This window comes from Lithobates pipiens, unplaced genomic scaffold, assembly GCF_037356315.1.
Source record: "Lithobates pipiens isolate NorthernLeopardFrog02 unplaced genomic scaffold, aLitPip1_a1.2 Scaffold_8, whole genome shotgun sequence".
Lineage (NCBI taxonomy): Eukaryota > Metazoa > Chordata > Amphibia > Anura > Ranidae > Lithobates > Lithobates pipiens.
In genome coordinates, this window is record NW_027507903.1 from 112,065,445 (window position 1) to 112,072,378 (window position 6,934).

Consider the following 6,934-nt stretch of genomic DNA (forward strand, 5'->3'; position numbering starts at 1 on the left):
TAAAGTGAAAGATGAAGTTATGCTGAGTAAATAGATATCGAACATGTCACTCTTCAAAATTGCACATGCCCGTGGAATGGCGCCAAACGTCGCTCCTTAAAAATCCCCATAGGCGACGCTTAATTTTTTTTTTACTGGTTACATGTTTTGAGATACAGAGGAGATCTAGGGCTAGAATTATTGCTCTCGCTCTAACGTTCGCGGCGATACCTCACATGTGTGGTTTTAACACCGTTTTCATATGTGGGCGGGGCTTACGTATGCGTTCGCTTCTGCATGCGAGCACATGGGGACAGGGGCGCTTTAAAAAAAAAAAATGTATTGTTCATTTTACTTTATTTATTTTATTTTGAAATTTTTGTTCCCCAAAAATAAATTTTTGATCACTTTTATTCCTATTACAAGGAATGTAAACATCCCTTGTAATAGGAATATGGGATGACAGGTCCTCTTTACAGTGAAATCTGGGGGTCAGTATGACCCCACATCTCACCTCTAGGCTGGGAAGCCTGAAATAAAAAAAATAAAAAAAGATTCTGGCTTTGATCGTATTGGCGAGTTGGTAGAAGCACCGGAGGGCGGTGAGGGGTGGGGGAGCGTCTATGGCTGGGTATTGCAGGGTATCACCGAGTATGGCTGGGTATCTCCGAGTATGGCTGGGTATTGCAGGGTATCTCCAAGTATGGCTGGGTATGGCAATTTATGGCAGGGTATTGCAGAGTATTGGCGGGGTATTGGCGGGGTATTGGCAGGTATTGGCGGGTATTGCAGAGTATTGGGGGTATTGCAGAGTATTGGGGGGTATTGCAGAGTATTGGGGGTATTGCAGAGTAATGGCAGGGTACTGCAGAGTATTGGGGGGTACTGCAGAGTAATGGCAGGGTACTGCAGAGTATTGGGGGTACTGCAGAGTAATGGCAGGGTACTGCAGAGTATTGGGGGGTACTGCAGAGTAATGGCAGGGTACTGCAGAGTAATGGCAGGGTACTGCAGAGTAATGGCAGGGTATTGCAGAGTAATGGCAGGGTACTGCAGAGTAATGGGGGGTACTGCAGAGTAATGGCAGGGTACTGCAGAGTAATGGGGTGTACTGCAGAGTAATGGCAGGGTACTGCAGAGTATTGCAGGGTATTGCAGAGTATTGGCAGGTGCAGCCCACAGCGCTGCTAACACCGATCTCTTTCCCCTCCGCTGTACCGATCGGTACAGAGAGGGGGAGGGAGGAACCGGCGTCATACCATGACGCCGGTTTGTTTACAAGTGATCACTCCGTCATTTGACGGAGCGATCACGTGGTAAATGGCCGCGACGAGCGGCTGTTTACCGTGATCCATGATGATCTCGTGTGCAGAATTCTGGGAGGCCGTTAATTAACGGCCTCTCAGAGTTAAACAACTGCCCTGAAGCCATTAATCGGCAATGAGCAGTTGTTAAGTGGTTAACACATCCTTCCACACAGCGCAGCTCTTCCTGGTAGTGCAAGAGACCTGATTTTTTTCTGCTCCATTTTGCGCCCTAGGCAAGACCAGTTACTTGCACCCCCCCAAAAAAATAAAATAAATAAAGGCTCCAAATGCAGGGATCTGGGAGGAAGTGATGTTGTGTGCAGCACCTCATTGGCTGGATACCTCTTCTTCACGGATTTGTTGAAGTTTGCAGCAGGCAGCTTTGTCTCCAGCTAACATCTTCTAATCCTCAGCAGTATGCAGAACATCGGCGCACAGTGTGGGGAACAGAGCAGCCATCAGAAATTTTGGGGCCCCTAACACAGCTTTAGGCCTGGGCTTGACCCCCTTACATCAGAGTTTACCCTTTCATTAGGGTCCACAAAGTTGCTCCACCCTTACGTCAGGGACCCAAGAGTCCGCTCTCCTTAAATCAGAATCCCAAAGTCCCCCCGTACCTTTGGGTTCCCAGAGTTCCTTTGGCCATGGCTGCTCCCTGCCTTGTTTGCCTAGTGGTAGCACCGGCTCTGCATATGTGTTAAAGTGGAGTTCCAGCCTGGGGGAAAAAAATTAAAAGTCAACCGCTACAAACACTGTAGCTGCTGAATTTTAATATAAGGACACTTACCTGTCCAGGGAGCCCACAATGTCGGCACCTAAAGCCAATCCATCTATCGACTCCATTTGCTGGCACCGGGATCTTCACTAAGGGAAATAGGAAGTGAAGCCTTTCGGCTTCACAGCCTGTTTCCTACTGCGCATGTGCAAGTCGCATTGTGCTTTCTGAATGGCCTCGCTGTCTTCTGGGACCTGTGTGTCTCTAAGAAAGAAGTGGGGGGGGGAGGCGGGGCCCAGAAGTTTCATAGATCGCCGAAAAACAATGCAGCGATCTTAATCAGAAGTGGGAGCGGATATCTGGTTTTAACAGGGTGGAGGTTTGCTTTAATTCCTCTATTCACACGGCTGAAGGTATGAACTGTTGTCAGATCACTGGGGTAGAGATGTTAAAACAGCATTATATGTAGAAGACAGATGATGATAAAGGCCCCACCACTGTTCAGGGATTGTTGTTGCAGTTTGATGTAGATGGCCTCTTGCATGCCTTTTGTGAATCAGTTGTCCTTTCTCTCCAAAATGTGCTTTGAAAGTTTGTAACTATCTAGACTTGTGTGGCGAACCCTTGTCCTCAACAGGATTATGTCATTCGTAAATGTTTCCTTTGTCCAGAACCAGCACTATCCAAGCACTATCCAAGACCTTTTAGCCCACCCAGTCACCAACCTATGTAGGGTGAAAAACAACATCAAAAACCTTTATTTAAGCGCATGTTACAACAGAGATATAACTCAGAGACACTCCTTCACTCTTCAATTCAGGGCGGGCTAAACTGTCCAATCACAAGAGACACACAGGTCAGGTGTATTCAAATCTCTCATCAGTAACAGTCTTATCAGCAGTGAGAGCTGTTGGAGGGTTTCGCTCCCACCAATCTCACAGCTAATCTACATACACATCCCATAATATCCAAGGCAGACAGACACAATAGAACATTGAAATTCAGCCACACCCCCAAATGATCACAGCAAAGAGTCCACAACAGCATGAGACAACACACAATATATACAAATATACAACATTCCAGTGTGACTGTACAGTGTGTCTAAATAGCACAGATCATAGTGGGGTTCTCAGTCACCCTGTGCCCCTAATGGGCGCAGGATAATTTACACATAAGATGGGCCAGGGGAGCTGGACACGGAGTCTCCTAAGCTCTCTAAGGTAAGCTGAGTTCCACAAACTTTCCACCCAAAGTGACTCCTGTCACAACTGGGATTTCATTAAACATCCATAAGGTGAAGCAAAAACATGGTACAATTGAACAGAGGGGAGAAGCATATCACATGTACTAATGTAGCCATTCCCTAGTACCTGGAGTGTCAGAAAAACTTTGACAAGGATTTTTAACGAACACCTTCCAGTATCTTTCATTCCCGGCAATACATTGAGATATAGACTTGTATATTCAAAGGACTTAAAGTGTTTGTTACCCCAACATTTCATATTCATTTCATGTGCCTGCTGTACAATGTAGTTGTATGAAAAAGTATCCTGTTCTCTTTGTACTGCTTCCTTTGTGTGAAATCCCTGGTGACCCTGCCAGTCCCTCTGCTTTCCTAATAAAAATTGACCCCACTAGGCATTACAGCACAGCGTGGTTTGCTTTCTGGCTGTGTTAGGAACTCAGCCTGCTCTCCTCCAATGATCAGACTTGTCCTGACATGATCCAACTGTACAATGGGAAGATCAGTGTACTGTTGCTTCTTCAATCCCCACCTCTTATGCAGCTAAGAACACAGGGAACAGAATGTAATCACTTATAAAAAAGGGGTAAAAAGGTGTTTATTATGGGATTGTTTTGTTTTGTTATATCTATGTAGCAAGGTCCCGGTCCCCTTTGGTCTAATGAGCACCTCCAGAGTTACAGACAGCTGACATCCTTCTGTGTAGAGTGGGTTAAAAGGCATAGTGGGTATAATGCAAGGTAGATTCATGGGCACCAGACACTTTTTGAATGCAAAGAGATTTATTTTCTCTTTAACAGAACTGCAGGAGAGAGGGTGTAGGGCCAGGACACCCTTAAGTAGTTGCAATGGTAATTAGAAGACTCCAAGACTTCTATAGGTAGACAGCCATGCAGGGAAAGGCCCGCAGCTGGACACCACATCTACATGTGTAGGAGCGCTGTTTCCTATGCAAGTATTATTACAGTTTCTAACACAAGTTGTAACAAACTCCTTTACTTCCTCTACAATCACTTCTTGTAGGCCTTCACTCCACTGAGCTCCCAGACTTGCTCATCCACTGCCACTGGATCTCCTGAGCTCTTCCAACCTTCTCACTCAGTATCTTCCTGAAGGGTTACCCCTGCTTCCGTTCTGGGTCCCTAGCTTGGCACTCACAGATACTCCTCAAGCATCACCCCACTGGCCTGCTCGGTCCCTGGCTTGACACACAAGGCTGCACTGCAAGTGTCACCTCCATTGGCTGGGTCCCTGGTTTGACACTTGCTGAAATTTCCCATTTCTTCACAATCCCGGTTGGTGAGAATATTGCTCCGGTACTTGCTTCAGCTACTCACTGTGGTCCCTGGTAATAAGGTGGGTGGTCCCTTAGTGGCGACAGCTTCCCCTCTAACCCCCGCCCATGACATCTTTTCCGGCCGGCAGAACCATCACTTCTGGTTAGACTGCCAGCCGCAATCCCAATCCTATGCTGTTCTCTCTTGCTTCTGGATAGGCCTTCAGATAGCCTAGCAACCAAATGTCCCCTGGATAGGCCTCAGGCTCTGGCCTAGCAGCCCGATGGCAGCCGTCCAGGTGGCACAGCCCCAATCAACTTACCCCCATCAAATAAATAGGCTCTCCCAGCAGGCCAGTAAAGTGCTTGTGCTCAGAAGCTGGTTTGCAGGAGAAGACGGACTCATAGCGTAAAACCAACAATACAAAATGTATTTGTCAAGAAAAGGTAAAAGATTTACACTCACATTTCATGGTGCCCATTGACCAAACCACCTTCTGAGTAAGCAATACCACAGGGTCCCATATGTATTAACATCATCAAGAGGATTATCCTTCTAAAAGCGCAGCTGACCACAATAGAGATAGGTGGTCATACAGTGCGGGGAGTGTACATCTATGTGGGGCACCTTGAGAACAGTTGGAGTCAAGCACTGGAATATTGTTCATAGAGCACAAGCACTTTATCACGGGATTGAATGATTGAATTCACACTGTAGCTAATATTATACATTTGAGTTTGTATATATATATATATATATATATATATATATATATATTGCCACCAATTATTTTCCTTTGGCGCAAATTTTGTTGTTTTAAACTGTCCAAAGCTTGCCGACTCAACTTCCTCAACATCTTCGTCACTTCCTTACCAATGACACCACAAAGCTTCTAATTCACTCCCTAGTTATTCCTTGCTTCAACTACTGCAACTCCTTCCTCACCAGATTACCTTTACATTGGCAATTCCCCCTTCAGTCCATCATGAATGCTGCTGCCAGACTCATCCACCTTACTAGCCGTTCAGTGTCTGCTGCCCCTCTCTGGCTCCCACTCATTAAATTCAAAACAATAATGACAACTTACGAAGCCAGCAACAACTCTGCCCCCATCTACATCACTAGTCTGATTTCAAAATACCAACCAAATCGTTTGCTTCATTCCTGCCCTCTAGCTCTCTTGTCAACCCTCCATGCTTGCCTCCAGGACTTCTCCCTGGCCTATCCCAAACTCTGGAACTCCCTAACCAATACTATCTGCATATCTCCTATTCTGTTCACTTTTAGGCAATACCTGAAAACCCTTCCCTTATGAGAAGCCTATAATGCTGCCACCTAACAACTGTAGTTTTATCTTTTCCATCAGTCCATTGCCTACAGTTATTACCTTTTTGTATCACTTGACCCTCTCTTTCAGATGATAAGCTCTAATAAGCAGGGCCCTTTGATTCCTCCTGCATTGACTTGTATTGTAACTGTACTGTCTGCCCTTGTGTTGTAAAGTAGTGGGCAAACTGTTGGCGGTATATAAATCCTAAATAATAATAATAATGCTTTGTATTAGTGAATACAGAGCTGTGTTAATATGTGCATTTTATGCCTGCCTGGAATTCAGCTTTACATGTGATATACTGTTTAACTATATGCAAAATACTTTTTAGTGCTAGGATGGGCATAATTATTCAGTGACTTTATTGACCAAAAGCATGTTTAGAAAAAAAAAACACTCCATGATTTCAGTTTATTTTATTTTTTTATGTTTTCAGTTATAATAGATTTCTGAAAGCTTTTCATTATAAATGCAGCCAAAAATTGAACTGTAAAATAAAAGTTGAAATGCACATATATAAATTGTCGTACCAGCTCACACAAATATGTGTAATTCTTTTCAAGCCGGTTTCTAATCTAGGTATGCTTGCCAGATACAACATCCTGACTTTTTACTTACCTCCACTGCAAACACAGCTGGAGAGTCATGGTTTTAATAGAATAATAAAGGAAGGAATAGCAGCTCAACAATAAGGCTATATCTATGTTCTCCCCCTCCAATCAGCAAGTAACTGCTCTGTACAAAGCAGTTGTTTGACTAATAGTGCTGCTTTTTTCTTGACAATAACACTCAAAACACCTTGAGCCTTAAATTAAGAAAATCTTTATTGGTGAAATAAAAATGCCGGAGCATGAAATAATGAAAATTAAAATAACTAATAAGAAATAATTAGCATAAAATTTAATCCTGATAAAATAACAACATTGAAATAATAATAAAACAAATAACATAAGGTAATATTAATAATATCATTATTTATACAGTACTGTGCAAAAGTTTAACCACCTAAGGACCGAGCCTCTTTCTGAGATTTGTTGTTTATAAGTTAAAAACATTTTTTTTTTGCTAGAATATTACTTA